This window comes from Odocoileus virginianus, chromosome 5 (assembly GCF_023699985.2).
Source record: "Odocoileus virginianus isolate 20LAN1187 ecotype Illinois chromosome 5, Ovbor_1.2, whole genome shotgun sequence".
In the NCBI taxonomy this organism is placed as follows: domain Eukaryota; kingdom Metazoa; phylum Chordata; class Mammalia; order Artiodactyla; family Cervidae; genus Odocoileus; species Odocoileus virginianus.
This window is the reverse complement of record NC_069678.1, coordinates 3707-25852: the sequence shown is the minus strand read 5'-3', so window position 1 is coordinate 25852 and position 22146 is coordinate 3707. Positions and strand designations below refer to the sequence as shown.

The 22146-nt window shown below is 45.1% G+C and overlaps 2 long non-coding RNA genes and 3 other non-coding genes across 6 annotated transcripts; 3 read left to right on the top strand and 2 right to left on the bottom strand.

Moving 5' to 3' along the window:
• The first annotated feature begins 2878 nt into the window (after positions 1–2878).
• LOC139035385 (U1 spliceosomal RNA) lies at positions 2879–3044 on the top strand. The gene has a single exon (XR_011488047.1). It is a non-coding gene; the product is annotated as a U1 spliceosomal RNA (small nuclear RNA).
• Positions 3045–5597: 2553 nt separating this feature from the next.
• Positions 5598–5671, top strand: TRNAN-GUU (transfer RNA asparagine (anticodon GUU)). The gene has a single exon. It is a non-coding gene; the product is annotated as a tRNA-Asn (tRNA).
• A 591-nt stretch (positions 5672–6262) lies between these two features.
• LOC139035095 (uncharacterized) lies at positions 6263–7729 on the bottom strand. The gene is made up of 2 exons (XR_011487599.1): positions 7080–7729; positions 6263–6972 (listed from the first exon to the last, which is right to left on the bottom strand). It is a non-coding gene; the product is annotated as an uncharacterized lncRNA (long non-coding RNA).
• A 77-nt stretch (positions 7730–7806) lies between these two features.
• Positions 7807–9986, top strand: LOC139035096 (uncharacterized). 2 transcript variants are annotated; one of them, XR_011487601.1, is made up of 3 exons: positions 7807–8189; positions 8977–9194; positions 9664–9986. It is a non-coding gene; the product is annotated as an uncharacterized lncRNA (long non-coding RNA). The 2 variants fall into 2 exon arrangements; XR_011487600.1 differs by having other exon boundaries at positions 7836–9194.
• An 11476-nt stretch (positions 9987–21462) lies between these two features.
• TRNAN-GUU (transfer RNA asparagine (anticodon GUU)) lies at positions 21463–21536 on the bottom strand. The gene has a single exon. It is a non-coding gene; the product is annotated as a tRNA-Asn (tRNA).
• Between the last annotated feature and the right edge of the window lie 610 nt (positions 21537–22146).

Genomic DNA, 22146 nt, shown 5'->3' with positions numbered 1-22146 from the left:
TTTTCCATATTCTGCAACTTCTGAGGATCACACACTTAGTTTTCTGAGGGGCTAAGATGTGGATCTATTACCAGCAAGTGGCCACTCCCTACAAGTAACAAATACTCCAGCATTTAATAGGAGGTGAGAGACACAGGAGTAGGCCCTGGGAAAATTCTTTCTGGCCACTGCAACAGAAGAATCCCCCCACCACAAGATCTTTAGTTCAACACCAACCAGGTGCCGCAGAAGTCATGGGACCACGGGTGGTGTCTAGTGCCCAGGCCCAATAGGGTCAGCTGTGCAGTTAGAGGGTTTGCCACTGAGCAGAAGGCACCAGTGTCCTTTCCATTTGGTTTGTGTGCCGCTTTCATCAGCCTTTTTTATTCCTCCCAGTTTGTATAAATGCATTCTTCAGTTTTCTGGAGATTCTCTAAGGTATTACTAGCCCTGGATTTAAGTTTATGTCACATGAAAAGAGCCAGAATCTATTTCTGATGGTTGCAGAGAAAGAAATGGGGCGGGGTTGGGGGGTGGGAAGGAGGCAGAAAACAAGATTCTTCCTGGAAGTTAACTGCATGCTGAGTTACTTTGCTGTTTGCCCCAAGATTTTCCAGAAGTCACCTTCCCCCTTAAACCAAAAGCACCTCAAGGATCAAGTTACTCCATTTCCCCTTGCTCTCTGGTCGGGAAACACAAGTTGACTGTCTTCTCCAGCCTCCCACTTCTCCGCCCTCAGGTCTAACCCAGTCTTCTGCAGTAAGAGAAAACAAATCAACAAACCTCACTCTCCAAGCAAACACGTCATCTTTCTTGCCCTTATTTTAGGCATCAGTTTCTATTTCAGAGTCCTCATTTCTTGTATTCTGCATGGTTAGCAAAGGAAAAGCATAGTCCTTGGGATATCTTGAGAATGAAACAGGAAGAATCTGCACAGAAAACAAGTCCACCGAGTAGCACTTTGAGATGTAACCCTAAATCCGTATGTTTACACACAGGAAATATACATATGCTTTTATTTTGTCTCTATATTTCTATTCACTGTTTTCAGTTCAGTTCAGTTCAGTCTCTCAGTCGTGTCTGACTTTTTGCGACCCCACGAATCACAGCACACCAGGCTTCCCTGTCCATCACCGACTCCCAGAATTTACTCAAACTCATGTCCATCGAGTTGGTGATGCCATCTAGCCATCTCATCCTCTGTTGTCCCCTTCTCCTCCTGCCCCCAATCCCTCCCAGCAGCAGAGTCTTTTCCAATGAGTCAACTCTTCGCATGAGGTGACCAAAGTATTGGAGTGTCAGCTTCAGCATCAGTCCTTCCAATGAACACCCAGGACGAGTCTCCCTTAGGATGGACTGGTTGGATCTCCTTGCAGTCCAAGGGACTCTCAAGAGTCTTCTCCAACACCACAGTTCAAAAGCATCAATTCTTCAGTGCTCAGCCTTCTTCATAGTCCAACTGTGACACCCATACATGACCACTGGAAAAACCATAGCCTTGACTAGACGGACCTTTGTTGGCAAAGTAATGTCTCTGCTCTTTAATATATTATCTAGGTTGGTCTAACTTTCCTTCCAAGGAGTAAGCGTCTTTTAATTTCATGGCTGCAGTCACCATCTGCAGTGATTTGGGAGCCCCCAAAAATAAAGTCTGACACTGTTTCCCCATCTATTTGCCATGAAGTGATGGGACCAGATGCCATGATCTTAGTTTTCTGAATGTTGAGCTTTAAGCCAACTTTTTCATTCTCCTCTTTCACTTTCATCAAGAGGATTTTTAGTTTTTCACTTTCTGCCATAAGGGTGGTGTCATCTGCATATCTGAGGTTATTGATATTTCTCCCTGCAATCTTGATTCTAGCTTGTACTTCATCAAGTCCAGCATTTCTCATGATGTACTCTGCATCTAAGTTAAATAAGCAGGGTGACAATATACAGCATTGACGTACTCCTTTTCCTATTTGGAGCCAGTCTGTTGTTCCATGTCCAGTTCTAACTGTTACTTCCTGACATGTTTTTACAACTTATTACTTAAAAACTTTCGCATCAGCGTAACACACGATCCCTAAATTTCTCTCCTCGGCGTGCAATCCAGCCCGAAGGGTCAGACTCCGAGGAGGCTGGCAAAATCCGTCCGTATCTCCATGTATATGTAAGGCTGAATCCCTTCGCTATTCACCTGAAACTACCACAACATTGTTAACTGGCTGTACCCAAATAAAAAATAAAAATTTCAAAGTGAAAAGAAGTGAAAACCCGTCTCTGTCTCATTCAAACGGTGAAGGTTATATTGCTCAGTGGTGTTCGACTTTTTGCAACCCCATAGATTATAGCCTACCAGGACCCGCCGTCTATGGATTTTTTTTTCAGACAAGAATACTGGAGTGGGTTAGCCATTTCCTTCTTCAGGGGATCCTGGCGACCACAGGAATCGAACACGGGTTTACCCGTATTGTAGACTGACGCTTTACCGTCTGAGCCACCAAGGACGCCCCAGGTCTTTTTTATCCTTGTAAGTATGTCGATTGCTAACTTTGATGAACTCATGACGTCACTTCCCTTCCCAGGGGACTCGCCATTGGTCATCTCGACAGGGGTGGGCCGAGCTTGGGTTGAAGAAGAAGAGCCGCCTTAGAGGTCCCGAATGGGATTGGTTTATGTAAATCTTGCAGCGAAGTGGTCCTGTTCCCGGAGAGCCACTTTCCCGGTTACGGAAATGTTCCTGAGATTTTGTTGGATTTTTTTTTTTTTTTTGAAGAGTTATTTGGAGGGATTGAGAGGCGTGGGAAAGGAGAGGGTGCGGAGGATAGTGGAAGAATTGCGGGGCAACGGCAAAGTCAGCGTGTGTGTACAGTGAACGTGTCTAAGGCTGTGCGGGGGGCAGGGGAAAAGTCAACTCATACTTACCTGGCAGCAGAGGAAATACCATGATCAAGAAGGTGGTTCTCCCAGGGCGAGGCTCACCCATTGTGCTCCGGGTGTGTTGACCTCTGCGATTTCCTCGAGTAGGGGAAATTCGATTGTGTAATTATGGTAGTGGGGGACTGCGTGCGCGCTTTCCCCTGATAACTAAGTAATAACTGTAGACTTAATCTGTTTTTCCTATCTGACTCTTGTGGTTCCCGTGGACTGTATGTTTGCCAGGCTTCTCTGTGAGATTTTTCAAGGCAAAAATACTGGAGTGAGTCGCTATTTTGTTCCCCAGGGAATTTTCTTAACCTGGAAATCACACTCGGGTCTCCTTGCATCAGGTGGCCAAAGTACTGCAGTTTCAGCTTCAATACTAGTTTTTCCAATGAACACCCAGAACTGATCTCCTTCAGCATGGACAGGTTGGGTCTCCTTGCAGTCCAAGGGACTCTCAAGAGTCTTCTCGAACATCACAGTTCAAAAGCATCAATTCTTCAGTGCTCAGCTTTCTTTATAGTCCAACTCTCACATCCATACATGACCACTGGAAAAACCATAGCCTCGGTTAGACGGAACCTCTGTTGGCAAAATAATGTCTCTGCTGTTTAATATGCTATCGAGGTTGGTTATAACTTTCTTTCCAATTCACGGCTGCAATCACCATCTGCATTGATTTTGGAGCCCAGAGAAATAAAGTCAGCTACTGTTTCCACTGTCTGATGCTGGGAAGGATTGAGGGCAGGAGGAGAAGAGTGCGACAGAGGATGAGATGGTATCACTGACTCAATGGGCATGAGTTTGATCAAATTCCAAGAGGATGAGATGGTATCACTGACTCAATGGGCATGAGTTTGAGCAAATTCCAGGAGGTAATGAAGGGCAGGGAAGCCTGATGAGCTGCAGTCAATGGGGTCTCCAAGAGTCGGACACGACTGAGGGACTGAACAACAACAACGTTATGTAAGTTCAAACAGTTAAGTAGACACACGCAAGCATAAACAAAGACCCAGTCTAATTTTAAGTGATGATATCGACAATGTCTGAAATGAACTGTATTGCACGGGATTAACAAGGACCAATTAGAAAATGCAGAGGATTATTTTTGATAGGAATTGCACTGACTCTGCAGATCACCTCGAGTAGTACTGGCATCTCAACTACACTGAATCTTTCAATACGTGGAGGCTGTCTTTCCATTTCCTTAGGGGTTCTTTAATCTCTTACAGCTATGTTTCGCAGTTTTCAGTGTTCAAGTCTTTCACGTCCCTTAGTAATTAAGTGATATTGCAAGTGAAATTGTTTTCTTAATTTCCTTTCCAGATTTTTCACTCCTGTTACTTAGAAACACAACTGATTTTTGCCTGTAGTGTACCCATTATGCAGAATTCAGTTGTTGACTCTGGTAATTTCCTTGTGTCCTTGGGGATTTTTCTATGTATAGGAGCACCCATCTGCAAAGAGAAAGACAGACAGGAGGTTACCTGTTTTGGGTCACCAGTAACTCCTGAGTCTTGGATCAGCATGCACAGCCTAGGCCAGAGAAATGGAGATAGGCGGGGAGCCTCTCTTTGCAAGCAAATTCAATCGGCAGGGATAGGGCGACGCTCGAGTACCCCTGAGGCCAGAAAAGGGCGGATTCCTATCAGCTCAGCCAAAAGCCCCGGATTAGACAGCCGAGGTTATTTAAGGTGCGGCAGGCACTCTCCTCTGGGAGGCACCTAGAGCCCAGCTAGGCCGAAGCTGAAGGGGAAGCTGACTCCAGGCCTTGGGGGCTTCGGGCGGGGTCTGGGCTGCTTCAGAGCTTGAGTTCTCTGGCGAGGTGTCCGCCTCGCCATCCCACCCACCTGCTCGGTGGGAAGTAGGGGACAAGCCACCAAGTCCAAAAGGTAGAACCACACGATGTTGCTGGCGGTGATCAGGCACGAGAAGCCCGTTCCTTATTAGGGTACGAATTCAGACCCAAGCAACAAGGCGCGGAACCGTCTTGGGTGGGTAGCTCCGAGCCGGTCCAGGTGGTGCCCTCTTGGCCTTTCTAGAACTTTTATCTGTTCCTAAAATCACCTGCTAGAAAAAAAGGTTTTGAAGAACGACTGACCTGAAAAATCTAGGTTTCTCTAGGACTGAAAACTTGCAGGTGTCATAAGAATTCTCCATCTACCGACCACTCCCAGCAGCTGAGACGGAATGCATCCACCGCCCAGAATTTCTTGGGCGACTGCTGGATGCCAGGCCCCGTTCCAGGCATGGTGAACCAACTCCAGGTCGGGCCCCGTGGAGTTATTTATTCTCTGGAGGCGCCGAGAAGGGGCAGTGCCGTGGGGAAACAGCCAGTTGCTGTCCTGGCCCCGTGCGACCCCCAGGACCCCGGGGCAAGTGTCGTGAGCGCGACCGGTGAGGCCGATCACGAGAGGGAAGTGAGGGCTTGAGCCCGAGAGAAGCTGCAGCTGTCTCGGGTAGAGGGGCAGCTTTGGAGGCGGCCAGGAGCAGGCGAGAACGGCTATGGGCTCCGCGTTGTTGCGTCCGAGCCCCAGCTCACTCCGGTTCCAGGTCCGCCGCCTGGCGTGCTCGGCGCCCAGATTCAGCGTCTCTGGTGCCGACGAGGTTGGGCCAAAATAGAGACATTTGAATCTTTTTTCCGCGGCGGTTGGAAGGGACGGGGGAAATCCATTCTGATTGCAGGACATTACAGGAGGCGTTTGTAACAGTTGGTCTCTGTGGCGCAATCGGTTAGCGCGTTCGGCTGTTAACCGAAAGGTTGGTGGTTCGAGCCCACCCAGGGACGAACTCGGCTTTGAATCTAGCGATGTCTCAGCCGTTAGTTTTATGCACCTTTCACTTCCTCCCCAGCACCCGCAATTCCCAGGCTGTTGATTTCCGCATGCTCCTTCCTCTTGGTTTTTACCTGGTGGCGTTGATCTCTCTGCGCCACCTTGAGGCCTGCCCTCACTAAGCCATCTGCCTTGAACCTGCCAGGACAGTTGCCAGTGGATGAAGACACACGCACCGGGGGTTGGGGGGTGGGGAGGGGGAACCTTACTCAAGCTATGACGTCGCAGATCAGGCGCTATGTCACCACCTGCAGGGGCACCGCAATGCTAGGTCTCATGGTGCCTCCACCCTTTCTTGTGGAACTATCACTTTCTTCCTTCCTTCCTTCCTTCCTTCCTTCTCTTTCTTTTCTTGCCCCATCACAGGTACAATAATCCAGTTTCAGAACACTACTTTCATCTTCCATTCGCTCCAGCCCGGCTGCAGACAATTCACACTCTTTCCTCTAGCCCCAAGGAATGTATTTGTATGTATTGAATGTATTCGTATGTATTGAATGTATTTGTATGTATTTATGAATTCACAAATATTCACACACACCCAATTCCGATTCGGAACTACAGTGTTTTTATTGAATATCTATCTTTTAAGTCAATCTCTTTCTCTAACACCAAGCATTTTTTTGTTTTCAAGGGTACTACTGGGAGTAATAGAAATAGGATATTCCAGAAAGTCCTTCACTTTTTCCCACATTGCATAGACAAAACAATACATAATAGCAAAAATACCGCTAACAACAGTATTCAGTCGCTGAATACCGCTCAGTCCTGTCGGTCAGTCCTGTCTGACTCTTTGCGATCCCATGGACTGCAGCTTCCCTGTCCATCACCAAGTCCCGGAGCTTGCTCAAACTCAAGTCCACCGAGTCGGTGATGCCATCCAACCATCTCATCCTCTATCGTCCTCAACAACGATATTGGGGAAAGCAATTTTGGATTTGTTGTCCTGAGTATACATAAATTGTTGCTTTATTTTAATTTTATAACAATAAAATTGGATGTAGCTTCCAACTTAAATCCAACTAAGTAAGGTATATTCACTATAGTCTAGCCTTGACTATAAATCCGCAGGTGTCTCAAAGGCCAGGATGAAGTTGGATAAGGGACCCTCGGTCTCCAAAGATGCTGGATCCGTGGCCCTGGCTCCTCCTTCTGTCTGAACTTGGGAGGAAAGGACTAGATTTCCTGGTCAAGGTTCAAATCTTAGCCTAGCAGCGGCTTTTCGTGTTCAGCGGAGACGTAGGGGCGAGAAATTCTGAAAAAAAAAAAAAAAAAAATCGAATAAATCGAAGTAATTGAAATAGGATCAATTAAAACTCGAAATTGAATTGGACAAGTGAGTTAAAATACAGTTCTTCTCACCGGAAAGCTGTCAACCTGGCTGATCATTGACATCACAGCCCCCGCGACCATTTATTCACAGGGACAAGACGTGCGGTGAGAAGCGCCCTCAGTGAGCCAGCTTCTGCCTTTCACCCTGGAGACCCAGGGTGACCCGATGGGGTGGGGGTGGCAGTGGCTTGGTCGTTGCGCCCCTTGGCGGGGGCGGGCCTCCGATGGCCAGCGCCTTTAGGTCCAGCGGGGACGCCCCGGGCTCGACTCCCACCTGCCCGCTACCTCCCGGTGGATCACCGACCTGCACAGCCCGGATAATAGGTTTCCGCGACCTCGGCTGCTGAGGGGGAGGCGGCAGAGCACGGGGGACCCGTGGCCTCCTTCGCGGGAGCCCAGACGTTCTGGTCCCGAGAGCAGGAGGGAGGGGGACGCTGGGGCGGGAAAGCAGGTCCACTCAGCGCGCATCTGAGGCTCGAGTTCGCTTTCGGGTGGAGACTGAGTTCCGGCTAAGCGCGTAAAAGACACTTAACTCAGCCTAAAGAGAAAGGTCCCACCGAGACTCGAATTCGGATCGCTGAGATTCAGAGTCCAGAGTGCTCACCATTACACCATGGAACCGCCACCGGCCGGGTACTCCCGCCACTGAGCCAGGCCTGGCGCAGCCGCGCCGGCCCAGGACCCGCCTCCCGCCCGGCGCTCTCGTCACCCCGCCCCGAGCAGCTTCCTCCACGACGCCAGGGGGCGCCTGACTCGCCGGCCCGCAGCCTTCTCTTCAGGTTTGGACTTCGTCCAATGAGAAGAAACCCATTCGGGGTGAACAACAGGGAAGGGCTTTTGGGGCCTCCTCCAAATGCACCTGCTCTGCCGGCATTTCTAGAGTTTTCTACCCAGAAGTAGAATTCTCGCCAGAAAAAAAAGTTCCTTTTCTCTGCCGTTGTCCTCTTCCCGCTGCCCTGGGAGCGCTGAATGTCCCCAGAAGAGCCCTTCGGACTTCGTGGGATGTCCCCTTCCTGGGACCCCAGGTCCAAGAGTCGTAGAATCGCGGGGGCGCTGCCAGCTTCGTTGGGGGACAGAACGTCCTGTCTGTGTTGGGAACCGGATCTAAGCCAAAGCGACAGCGGCCTCGCACGTCGCACCGTGAGCACCCGCGCCGCCGGCGCCCCGCGGGGTGTGGTCGGGTGTGAGCAGCTGACAGTGTTTCTTCTGCGCTGTTTCCTTCCTAACCTTCCTTCTCCTCCTCAGCTTTCTGGGTTCACCCCCTCCCCGCCCACCCGCGTCCCCAAGACGGCGGTGCCCTCTCGGTTTTGCGAGGGAAGCTCAGCGCCCACGGGGTGCCCTCTAGAAGTTTCCATTCTCTCGACGTTTATATGATTCAGCGGCCAGTTTTAAAGTTTTGGACATCGGCCACGTTTGAAAGCCTTTCACGCCCTCCCATTCCGCAGAGGGGGATGCACGTACTAAGAGGGGCACGTGGCTGACTCCAGCCAGAGAGGCTGTGTCGTCGCCTGTCACCTGGGCGGGGGCTCCCGAGGGGGCGAGGAGCAGGCGGCCAGAGCCGTGCGCCCCGCTCTGGGGCGTCGAGGGCAGCTCGCTGGTGTCAGCGCCCAGATGTCCGTTTGTTAAAACTCAGCGCTGTTGTTTGTGTTTTCAGCACGGGAGGGAGGGCTTGGGCAGCTCGTTCTCACCCCGTGTCAACAGCATAAGATTTTATAATCCTGCTCTGTGAGTACCGTATGCGAGCATGACTGTTTATTGGGAAACTGGTGGTTGAAGCCACCACGGAACGTTCTAGTCTTACTTCAACTTATTTTCCTGCTTCCAAGTCTCAGACTTGACCAAAGCCTCCCCTGCTGCCTTTATCCTTCAGGCAGCAACCTCAAGCGGTAGCTCTCAGTTCCCGTTCTGACTGTCCTTTGCTCTGCAGACACAGGCGGAGCAGCTGCTGAAACTCAGCAGTCCTGGATCTTCACTGTTTGGCCCCAGGATGGTTTCTCCCCGCCCTCATCAGGTGCAACTGGTCTCTGCACTATCTGCAGCCCTGCAACTACCCCGACCTGCCTGATTCGACACCGATTCCAGGAGAACTGCCAGGTTGCAGAGGCTGAAGGCGCAGGCATGGGAGTCACCATGGTCAGTCTCCAGGTTGGTGCACATCAACAGCTAGTATTGAGTATGCCCTTACAGGATGTCACCAACACTTTCATTTGAGGTGTTGCATCCTTACATTTTTAAAAATTAATGACATTACCTTTTAGGACAGCTTTGGGTTTACAGGTAAATTGAGCACATAGTAGAGAGTTTTCACACATACTCTGTTGTTCCCCACCCAATTTCTTCTATTATTGCTATCTTGCGTTAGTGTCATGGAGGGTAGGGGAGTACCTGGGGGGTGGTTGGGGGGAATCAAAGATCTCATGATCAGGAAGGTGGTTTTCCAAAAAATGAAGTTTTATCTATTGCACTCCAGATGTGCTGAGCGCTTTGATTTCCCCAAATTTGGGAAACTCCAATGCACAATTTGTGGTAATAGGGGACTGAGTTTGTACTCTCCCCTGACAGTTAATGGTTAATTGTGGTAGTTTAGTTGCTAAGTTGTGTCCCTCTCTTGCAGCCCCATGGACTATAGCCCGCCGGCCTCCTCTGTCAGTGGAATTTCCCAGCCAGGAATACTGGAGTGTGTTGCCTTTTTTTTCTCCAGGTGATTTTCCAGAACCAGGGATTGAACCTGGGTCTCCTGCATTGCAGGCAGATTCTTTATCGACTAAGCCACCTGGGAAGCCCTAATGGTTAATAACAGACCATTTAAATATAAATATATATTCAGTAGTTTGTGTGTACTTTGGGGGCCATTTCCTAGATTCATTTTCCTGGAAGATAAACGTTCCTGCTCCCCTTCTGAGTTTGCTTTGGGGAATAAAAATGCTGTATTCCTTTCTAATGCCTGACTGTGAATTGACAGCCATCATAGTTTATGAGGATTAAGGCCCTAATCAACCAACCAGAATACTTTATTTCAGGCCGGTTGCATTTCCCATTTTCCCCTGGAAAGGGAGTAGACCAGGTTATTCCTTTACTGCAGAAACACCAGAGTTCTTGAACTCAGAGAGACCTGTGTGACCTGTGCCTCTTCCAGCCTCGGGAGGACAGATATTTCTAATATCTCACCTGATTTTCCCTACTTTCTTTTCTCTTCTATAACTGGCATGGCCACACTCCCAACCGACAAACAGTAGTGTCTAGTGCTGTGTCCCCTGCTTAGCAACTAAGGCACAGGATCATTTTAAACCACCAAGAGGAGGAATTTCTGGGATCTCTTTTGGAGCAACAGATGAGGTTCCGAGAGAGGGTTTGGGAATTTCTATTCTTCCTTCAGTGCCTGGTTTGTAACCTAAGGATCTGAAGTGTCTGGCTTCTCTCCCTGGCTCTCCAGGGAACATAAGTCAGCCTGGGGGCAGTGTTTCCTAAGAGATTCTCCACAAAAGCTTCAAAGCTGGAACTTTCCAATGGGCCACTTTGTAGTCACGTTCACCCTTTCTTTTGAAGGACCTTTTGGAGATTAGAAATAATCAAGAGTGACATGCTTTTAAAGAGGCATGTCCTATATAACTACTATGTATAAAATAACTGATAATGAGAATTAATAACTAATGATAACTAAGAGAACCTACTATGTAGCACAGAGAACTCTACTCAGTGATCTATGGTGACCTAAAAAGGAAGGAAATCCAAAAAAGAGGGGATATATGTATACATATAACTGTTTGACTTTCCTGTACAGCAGAAACCACAACCTTAAAGCAACTATACACCAGTAAAAATTAATTTTAAAAAATAAAGAGGCATGTTGACTCACAAAGGGAAAGTTTTCACAACAAACCTCAGAAGAACATCCCCTTAGCCTCTGGGCAAGGGGCTGTGAGGACTGCATTCCCCAACATATAGTTAAGCAAACATTGTCCTTAGGACTGGTATGGTGCTTTTAAAATAAAAATATTTTTTAAGTATAGTTGACATAAATTATTATGTAATTTACACATGTACAATATGGTGATTCAGAATTTAAAGGGTATATTCCACTTATAAAATATTGAGTATATTTCAGTGTTGTATTATATATCCTTGTAGCTTATTTTATACATTTATACAGTTTGTATCTCTTAATCTCTATCCCTATTTTGCCCCTCCCCCTTTCCTCTCCTCACTGGGAAGCACTAGTTTGTCCTCCATATCTGTGAGTCTATTTCTTTTTAGTTTCATTCACTAGCTTGTTATATTTTCATAGATTCCACATATAAGTGATTTCTGACTTACTTCACTTAGCATAATACTAAGTTCATCCAATGTTGTTGAAAATGTCAAAACTTCATTGTTTTTATGGCTGAGAACTATTCCATTTATTATATATACCTCATCTTCTTTATCCATTCCTCTGTTGATGGACACATAGATTGCCTCCATATCTTGACAATTGTAAATAATGTTGCTGTGAACATTGGGTTGCATGTATCTTTTCAAATTAGTATTTCTGTTTTGTTTTTGTTTTTTTTTCCAAATACATACCCAGCAGTGGGATTGTTGGGTTATATGGTAGTTCTATTCCCACTAACAGTGACCGTGGTTCCCTTTTCTCCACATCCTCACCAGCATTTGTTGTGTTTTTATTGATAGCCGTTCTGTAGCATGAGGTGATATCTCATTGTGGTTTTGATTAGCATTTCCCTGATGATAGATGATGTTGAGCTGCTTTTCCATTGGCCATCTGCATATTCTCTTTGGGAAAATGTCTGCTCAGTTCTTTTGCCCATTTTTTAATTGGGTTGCTTGGGGGTTTTTGAGGTTGAGTTGTATGAACTGTTTATGTATTTGTACATTAACACCTTAAGGGTCAAGTTTTAAGGGTTTTCCTTAGTTCAGTTTTATCATGTTTGTGACTGTGTTCTTTATTTGTAAAAGTGTCATTTCAGGAACTTGATAGATATTTTCCAACTGATTTTATGAAGGGGATGCCACACAAACACAAACTAACAGAAACTGGATTTACTCTCCCACCTGAAACAGCAAAACAAAAAAATAACAACAAACTGAACAAAATAGATGAGACAAAGATTTTCAAGAGACTGGGCGTCAGGCAGTAAAGGTCAGTGAGTGAGACCTGAGAAATGAAAACAAACAGATAAGCCCTACAGTTGCTCCAGTTCACCACTTGGAGAGTTTCTAAGCGTGGCTGGGGAGAGAAAACTGAAAAGAAGCCCAGTGGACCTCTTTGAGTTAAGGACACTGTTCCCCATCCTCATCTTCCCTTTCAGCAGGTTGAACCTATTGGTGTCTGCTGTTGTTATTCTATCTACAGACAGATATCCAGACTGAACTGGGAACAGTCGTCTTTGAACTGCCTTAAGTAAGGAATGTGTACCCTCATTCTGTATCCCCCCATGGAAACAGCACAATGCTTTACCCACAGGGCTTTGTAAATGCATTCATGGAACTCAGCTAATTTAGGATCCATATTATCTAGATGAGCAGAGATATTATATTTTATAGAACATGATGGGATAGAGAAGTGAACCAAGGAGCATTAGGCTATTCTGTTTATAACAGCACTAAAGACATATCAACCATGTGAAAGCCAGGATTTCAGTGCCAGACCCCCATATAGTCTTACTGAAAAACATGAAGTTGCTTTACTCTTTTTTAACTTTACTTATTTGATCTAAAATTTAAGGATAAAATACCAAGTCCTACAATTCTAGGTCTATGACTGATATTTACATTGTCTTTGAAACAGGGTAAGAATTTGAAGTCCAAAAGGCATTACCTTTTCAGAGAGAAGACAGATTGTTCCTGATTGTTATGATAATGATAAATCTATAAGACTTATTAAACTTGCCTCCTTAGTTCTCCTGCTGACCAAGACATAGACAGTAGAGACAGATATCAACATTTTCTCTGGAGACCTTGGCAAGACTGACTACTTTGAACCAACATGGATCCCAGGTGTTAGTTATCCTGAGGCTGAAACCTGGGTGAGAACCAGGGTTGTTGAGCCATGGTAGGTCACCAGTTGTTGTAAAAGAAAGAAGGGTGAACTGGACAAACAGTGATGTCATCCCTAGGCAGCCCTGACCACTTCCCCCAGTGAATCCACCACCATTAGACTTCTCATGACTTCTTGGTTACTGGACTGAGAGCTCCAGGAAAGTTGAAATACTATTATTAATCATCTCTGTATTCATGACTCCAGGCACTGAATCAAGCGCTGAGGGGGTCTCAGTGGTGGTTGTTCACTGACTAAATAAATGTAGTTGTAAATATTTAGTCATTTCAACTACATACTTATCCAAATATCCTATCAGAAATGCTCTGCTTTCTCCCAGGATGTAGCAAATTTTCTTCCTTAAAGAGGTGCCTACCCTACATCATCTGCTCCCTTTGACACTGACCTGTGAAGACCCTGCTCTCCTCAGTGATTCCTTTCAATGGTTCACTGTCATTAGGAAGAGACGTCCCTAGCCTACCCTCCTACTCTGTGGGTTGCCTCAACACCATAACTGAGAAGAGCCCCACATTACGTGGAAACGCTCCACTTGTACTCTTCTTCCCACTACTTTGATATCTTCAGATAAACCTTATTGATATCTGGACTCCAAGTTGTTAACAAAGCATAAGGAAAAATAGGTCTTCACAAATATTTAAGAAACATTGTGTGTAAAACCTTTCAAAGTATGCATGCAGAAGAATACTATTAGTATCTATGCTTCAGATGGAAGGGTCTTCTTATCCTGGCCCCTCCATACCTCAGGGAAGAACTGGTTAAGGAAACAATGGGCATCTCCAGCCCTTTCCCAAATATTCTTTATCCGTTTAAGCTCACACTTACTTGGGGCATCCAGTGTGGGGGCAGTTACAGATGAAAGCAGCAGGGTTCAGGACAGAGCCTCAAGGTCTATGCCTCCTTCTCTTGGAATTGGTGCTTCCTAGCAGTGTAAGTGAATCCTGGTCCATCCTGTGGATCTCCTCGGCAGGTGCACAGGTTCACTGTGAAGCAAGTTACTCTCCCAGTCCTCCCTGCTTAGCTCAGGCTGCTCCTTGAGGACTTGGATAATGCTGTGTACATTATTCACTTTCCCTTGATTTTTCTGAACTCAACTTGTACTTCTTTTCATCTCTCCTGGCAACCAACTGCTCCACCATTTCCATACCCTTCTTTGTGTTATTCTCATTCTTCCAACCTGTTGATTTCCTTTCTTCCATCTCCTCTCTCATTTATGTGTTTTCAGTGTTTGGGTTCAGCTTAGGCTCCTACAGGAGACACACAGAGAAGATACCAAGATCTGGTCTTGGCTGTAGTTCTCAGGTCATATTTAATATTCATCTCAGTCTCTCATGCATTCAGAGAAATCTCAACAGGAAGGGACTTTGGAGAATTTGAATAACAACAATTCCTTACTGATGCGGAAACTGACTCCCAAAGAGAATAGGACATTTTTAAAAACTTAGGAGCCACTTGCAGACTGTGGAGCTACCACACATGTTTCTGACACAAGCTGCTCTGTTCAAAGCATGAAACACACTGTCCAGGAAACTACAACTGAATTTCAAAGGGCCTTATATCCAACATCAGTATTTCCAATATTAAGAGAAAAATATCTAGAAGACCTTTTCTGTCACAATTCTTTTATCAGAGTTCCAGAGTATGATGATTTATATACACTCAGTTTTCAATCCCTGCTGACAAAATGGGAGCAAGGAACATAGATGTATTAAATACATCACGGTCATCATTAAAAAATATATGTGATGTCTGTAAAACATCTGGCTCTTGTGCTAAAGGTCATCCTCCTGAGAGCAGGTGCTCTGTGAGCCTTGTTCACCCAGTGCCTCTTCAAGAGCATGACAGATACAACATTCAGTAAATACTTGATCAATACTAGTTACCAGTAATCACTAACTCTTGCCAATATCCTCTACTCCCTACCTTGTTTCCATCAAATCCTACCCTAGGTCTGTGCTAAAGCAATGAAAGCACAACTCTAGGAACAGCCGTCAAAGATGCAAATACCTATTCCTCTATGTACCAAGTTTGCTTTACATGGTGATTTCATTACCTTCTTTGAGCATATGGCTCTTATGTATAATAGAGAAGAATGTATCATGTAAAACAGATATGACAGCATTAAACTTGGATGAGTAAGTGTGAGAGATATTATGCAGCAGGTAGGGTTCCATTCCCTGGGCATTAGCTGCACAACTAAAGAATGCCTACATCACCATCATTGTGATGCTTCTTAAAAACATCTGGAGAGAAAGCCCAAGAAACTGCATTTCATATGAAAATTCCAAGAAGATTCTCATGCAAGGAAAAAGCCCTACCTTTAAACAAACACCCTAGAATGGAGACCCCAAAAGCCTAGTAGCGACGAGAACAACTCAGTGGGATTAGATCAAGTTTGTTGTCCAAGGTGCTGTGCCAGGGGAAATGCCTCTTTTCCAGGAAGAGTACCCACCTGAGGTGGGACACAGAGAGGACCTTGCTTCCCCAGTCTGGGCTTTTAGTGCCTCCATTGTCTTTTAAGTTTTCTCCTCTTCTCCAGTCACTGGAGCATCTCAGCCCTTATGTGGGTCATATCTTTATGAAGACCTCTGCTATTTTATTCTCCTCTTGGAGAAAGATATGGCAGAGATCAGTTCAAGGGCTCCACAGTTCTAGACTTTATCCTAAGCTACTTTCTTTCAGGTGAGCTGAAAGAAATCATGAGTTATAGAATTCAGGTCAATAAATATGATCCCAGAGGAACATGAGACCATGAGGGCAGCACCTCATCAGAGATGGTCAGAACCACGACATGGTCAATATCACCCTATTTAGGTGGGGAAGACATACTGATCACTTTTGTGAGCAGAGAAGCCAGTCACATCTTTCTAAACTTCTGATCAGCAGAACTCTGATAACGAGTATATTGGGCTTCTCTGGTAGCTCAGATGGTAAAGGATCCACCTGCAATGCAGGAGACCAGGGTTTGATCCCTGGGTCTGGAAGATCCCCAGGAGAAGGGAATGGCTATCCACTCCAGTGTCCTTGCCTGGGGAATTCCATGGACAGAGGAGCCTGGTGGTTTTAAAGTATTGTTTTCGTAACCTGTTAATAGGAAGTAATAGGGAACTAATTCAGATGCTTATTTCTACTCACCTGTTTTTCTGACTTTTCAGAAAAATATACACTAATGTTGTATGCGAAAAAATAAAATCAAAGAATCACAGTAAAAATTTTGGGCTCACCTTCATGTGACTGTTTCTAAGTTCTTATACATGAAGGACATTATGAAGGGCATTTCTGGTGTGGAGGTATGTTCTTTGTTACCAAACAATACTTAACTGCACATAATTTTATCCTTGAATTTATTATATATCTCTGTTTCTTGTGGCAGAACTATTTTTAAATCCTTGTTCTCCTGGGCTCTCCAGACAAGGTTTATGCAAAGTACCAGTTGAGGACACTCAACTGGTAGCTCAGTTAGTAAAGAATCTGCCTGCAATGTGGGAGACCCAGGTTCGATTCCTGGGTAAGGCAGAGCCTCTGGAGAAGGGAATGGCAACCCACTCCAGTATTCTTGCCTGGAGAATCCCATGGACAGAGGAGCCTGGCAGGTTACAGTCCATGGAATTGCAGAGTCAGACATGACTGAGCCACTAACACACACAACATGAAGGACACTATGAAGGGCATTTCTGGTGTGGAAGAATGTGTCTTTAATATTACCAGACAACCTCTACCAGCATAGGTGAAGCAATTTGAGATCAGTAGATCAGCTGGTGTTATTAAGTTCCCCAAACTAAGTTACTAAGTCCTTTGAATACAGCCTCTCCTTTTATTTTGACTGCAAATGAAGAAAAAATCTAATATTTAAAGTCCTACTCTAAGAATACACAGAACTATACAAAAAGATCTTAATGACCTAGATAACCATGATAGTGTGATCACTCACCTAGAGCCAGACATCCTGGAGTGAGAAGTCAAGTGGGCCTTGAGAAGCATCATTACAAACAAAGCTAGCGGAAGTGATGGAATTTCAGCTGAACTATTTCAAATCCTAAAAGATGATGCTGTGAAAGTGCTGCACTCAATATGCCAGCAAATTTGGAAAACTCAGCAGTGGCCACAGGACTGGAAAAGGTCAGTTATCATTCCAATCCCAAGGAAAGGCTATGCCAAAGAATGTTCAAACTACTGCACAATTGCACTCATCTCACATACTAGCAAAGTAATGCTCAAAATTCTCCCAGCTAGGCTTCAACAGTACGTGAGCCGAGAACTTTCATTTGTTCAAGCTGGATTTAGAAAAGGCAGAGGAACCAGAGATCAATTAGCCAACATCCATTGGATCATAGAAAAAGGAAGAGAATTCCAGAAAACTATCTACTTCTGCTTCATTGGCTATGCTAAAGCCTTTGACTGTGTGGATCACAACAAACTGTGGAAAATTTTGAAAGAGATGGGAATACCAGACCACCTTACCTTCCTGCTGAGAAATCTGTATGCAAGTCAAGAAGCAACAGTTAGAACTGGACATGGAACAAAGGACTGGTTCCAAATTGTGAAAGGAGTACATCAAGGCTGATTGTCACCCTGCTTATTTAACTTATATGCAGAGTACATCATGCGAAATGCTGGGCTGGAAGACGCACAAGCTAGAATCAAAATTGCTGGGAGAAATATCAATAACCTCAGATATGCAGATGACACCACCCTTATGGCAGAAAGTGAAGAGGAACTAAAGACCCTCTTGATGAAAGTGAAAGAGGAGAATGAAAAAGCTGGCTTAAAACTCAACATTCAAAAACAAAGATCATGGCATCCAGTCCCATCACTTCATGGCAAATAGATGGGGAAACAATGGAAACAATGACAGACTCTATTTTCTTGGGCTCCAAAATCATTGTACATGGTGACAGAAGCCATGGAATTAAAATGCACTTGCTCCTGGGAAGAAAAGCTATGACAAACCTAGACAACATATTAAAAAGCAGAGATATTACTTTGCCAACAAAGGCCTGTCTAGTCAAAGCTATGGCTTTCCCAGCAGTCATGTATGGATGTGAGTATTGAACCATAAAGAAACCTGAGTGCCGAAAAATTGATGCTTTTGAGTTGTGGTGTTGGAGAAGACTCTTGAGAGCCCCATGAACTGCAAGGAGATCAAACCAGTCCATCCTAAAGGAAATCAGTCCTGAATATTCATTGGAAGGACTGATGCTGAAACTGAAGCTCCAATACTTTGGCCACCTGTTGTGAAGAACTGACTCACAGGAAAAGACCCTCATGCTGGGAAAGATTGAAGGCAGGAGGAGAAGGGGATGACAGATGAATTAGATGGTTGGGTGGCATCACCGACTCAATGGATGTAAGTTTGAGCAAACTCCAGGAGTTGGTGATGGACAGGGAAGAATGGCGTGCTGCACTCCATAGGGTCACAAAGAGTTGGACATGACTGAGTGACTGAACTGAACTGAATAAGCATTTAAACTTAAGTATCAGTTTTCCAATTTTTATTTTGCTCAAGCTCAATCATGGAGACTAACTCTTCAGGAAGAATGAGTGCCCAGTTGGCAGCAGCCTGGCTGTCTTGCCAAGGGAAGTCAAATTAACCCAACATCAAATCTCTTCTGTGAATCAATCCCTCACTCTCAAAATCCTGAACAACGTATGAACCCAGCAGGGAACAGCATCCATCAAGCAACTGTGAGATGTTTGCACTACAAAATCCCAAACATCCTCTTCATAACAAAATGATGTTACTTCTTTACTTCAATCATAGAGTTGCTGGAGCTAACAGTCCTCAATACAGAACACACTCTGCTTCCTCCCATCCTCCCCCATATCACCCAGCTGAAGCCCAAATCTTATAATAGAGCCTTGTTAACACTGTCTTACTTAGACCATGAAGTGTGTTCTTCTGGCTTCAAGGAATTAAAAAAAGCAAACAAACACCTAAGCTGTTCAATGAGAGATGTGTTCCTGGTATTTGGTTTCAGGGAATTGACACCAGGTTCCCAGGGATGAGAAGCTGCAGAAACTCAGTCTCAGGCAGAAAGGTTATAGTGAACTTAGAACTCCAGAACTTATTTTTACCCTTCTAAAAAATAATTCTTTCCACCAAACCCTCTAGTAATTAATGTGAGCCTTTAGGAGTATAAGCAAGATTTTTCCATATCTGATTGAAAGAGGTTGGGGTTAAGGATCAGAGAAGTAGTTAACAGAGACTGTGCATCACAAACATAACATGAAAATACCTGAGATCTGTCAAAAAAAAAAAAAAAAAACCCACAAGAACAGTATCCTTTCTGGGCTCAGACCACCAACCATTCAAGTAATGAGCTTATGGATTACCCTGGGAAAGAGAGTCTTCTTCTAACCTACATCCTATCTTATCAGTTTGTAAGTCCAAACCATAGGAAATTCCCCTGATATGTGTGTCACTATAACTCTGCTAGGATTGGCTAGGCTGGTGGTTTCACAAGGTTGAAAATGGCCACAATGTCCAAGTGCTCCACTAAGTGACTAAGTGAAGGAAGGAGTGTGCAGATTGCTTTTCAACATTGGGGCTCCACCTCCAACACAACCCCCCATCAAACTGAGGGATGACACTGCTATGTGAGGAAACTTGAGAGTACATCAGAAAAGCAATTGTCATCCAACTTCTTCCTAAACTTCAAAAATTGAAACCTAATAAAAGTTAGGTGACTTAAAGTCATATTGCAATGATTTATTTGAAGTGCTATGAAAAAATAGCCTTAATCCTATATACCATACAGTAAGCAACTAAGCACCAAGCTTATTAAAAACTTCTGGAGTCCTAGGGAGAACTTGCTCAGTGGGGAAAAGCTAGTTTTCAGAGTGATGTTTTAGCTTCTAGTTTCTTGTACCATAGAAACCATTTTCTTAATAGGACTCAAAGTAGTATATAGTCCCAGGTGGCACTGGTGGTAAAGAAACCGCCTGACAATGCAGGAGACATGGGTTCAATCCCTGGGTCAGGAAGATCCCCTGGAGAAGGATATGGCAACCCATTCCAGTATTCTTGCCTAGAGAATCCTATGGACAGAGGAGCCTGGTGGGCTACAATCCATAGCATCACAAAGAGTTGGACATGACTGAAGCAACTTAGCATGCATGCACTGGAGAAGGAAATGGCAACCCATTCCAGGCAAGTGTTCTTGCCTGGAGAATCCCAGGGGCAGAGGAGCCTGGTGGGCTGCCATCTATGGGGTCGCACAGAGTCGGACACGACTGAAGTGACTTAGCAGCAGCAGCAGCAGAAGCAGAGATTTCTTCAAGAAAATTAGAGATACCAAGATAATATTTCATGCAAAGGTGGGCATAATAAAGGACAGGACAGCACAAACCTAACAGAAGCCAAAGAGATTAAGAAAAGGTGGCAAGAACTCACAGAAGAACTATATGAAAAAAGTCTTAATGACCCAGATAACCACAATTGTGTGGTCACTCACCTATAGCCAGACATCCTGGAGTGTGAAGTCAGGTTGGCCTTAGGAAGTATTACTACAAACAATCTTACTATAAACTCAGCAATTTCACTTCTATAAGTCTATTCAAGAGAAATGAAAACAAATTTAAATAGGTGCAGATGAGATTATTCAAATATTTGTAGCAGCATTATTCATAATAGCAAAAAAAAAAAAAGTGGAAACAGCTCAAATGCCCATCAGCTGCTGCATGAAATGTGGTATATTTACACAATGAAAATCTCAGTAATAAGAAGAAAACTTAAGCCAGAGCCTGGATAAACCTCAAAAACATTGCACTAAGTGAAAGAAACATGTCAGAAACCACTACATATTCATTTATTTGATTTATCTGAAGTGTCAAAAAGACATTCATGGAGGCAGAAAGCAGATTAACATTAATTGGGGCTAGAGGAAAGAACAGGGATTATCTGCAGCTGAACTGAAGGGAATTGAAAATGAAAGGAGTGTTCTGAAACTGGATGATGGTCCTTGTGGTGGGGAAGAAAAAAAAAAAAAACAAAAAAGAAAGAGAAAAAAGAAAGTGACAGTCCCAAATGAAAGGGTGGAGGCGTCGATGAGATCTGTGGCAGTGGGGTGACAGCGCAGGTGGTGACATAGAGCAAACTTGTGATGTCAAATCTTGAGTAAGGGATTCCCCCCAATTCCTACCTGTGTGTGTGTGCCTTCATCCTCTGGCAGCTGCCCTGGAATGTACAAGGCAGGTGACTTAGTGTGGGCAGGTGTCTAGGTGGTACAGAGAGACCAGGGGCACTGGGTAAAAACCGGAAGGGAGGAAAGAACATGCTGAGGTGAAGTGGGTGGAGATTTCGGGTGCCATAGATACATAAAAGCAGTAGTTAAGACATCACTCGAGTCCAAGCCAATTCGTCCCTGGGTGGGTTTGAACCACCAACCTTTCGGTTAACAGCTGAACACGCTAACCGATTGCACCACAGAGATTAGCTGCTGCAAGGTTTTGTTGTGATTGTTGTAATGTCCTGGAATCCGAATGGATTTCCCTGTTCCTTCTAACCACAGCGGAAAAGTGATTCAAATGTCTCTATCTTGGCCCAGCCTCGCCGGTACCAGAGACCTTGAGTCTCAGTGTCAGGCACGCCAGGCGGTGGACACCGAGCCCTAGTGAGCTGGGGTTCTGACGAAACAACATGGAGCCCACGACCATTCTAGCCTGCTCCCGGCCACCTCCAAAGCTGACCTTCTACACGAGACAACTCCAGCTTCTCTTGCACTCAAGTCCTCCACTTCCCACTCTCTTTGTGCTCCTATACATGGAAAAATTTCCAGTAACTACCAGAGTCAACAACCGAGTTCTGTATAATGGCAGGGCACAGTCAGGTTCCTCTATCCATGGCATTCTCCAGGCAGGAATACTGGAGTGGGTTGCCATGCCCTTCTCCAGAGGATCTTTCTGACCCAGAGATCGAACCCACATCTCTTATGCATTGGCAGGCGAGTTCTTTACCACGAGCGCCACCTGGGAAGCACTGGAGCATGGTTAGTTTCCATCTAAAATCAGAGATGAAAATCTTCACCAGGGTCAACACCTGCA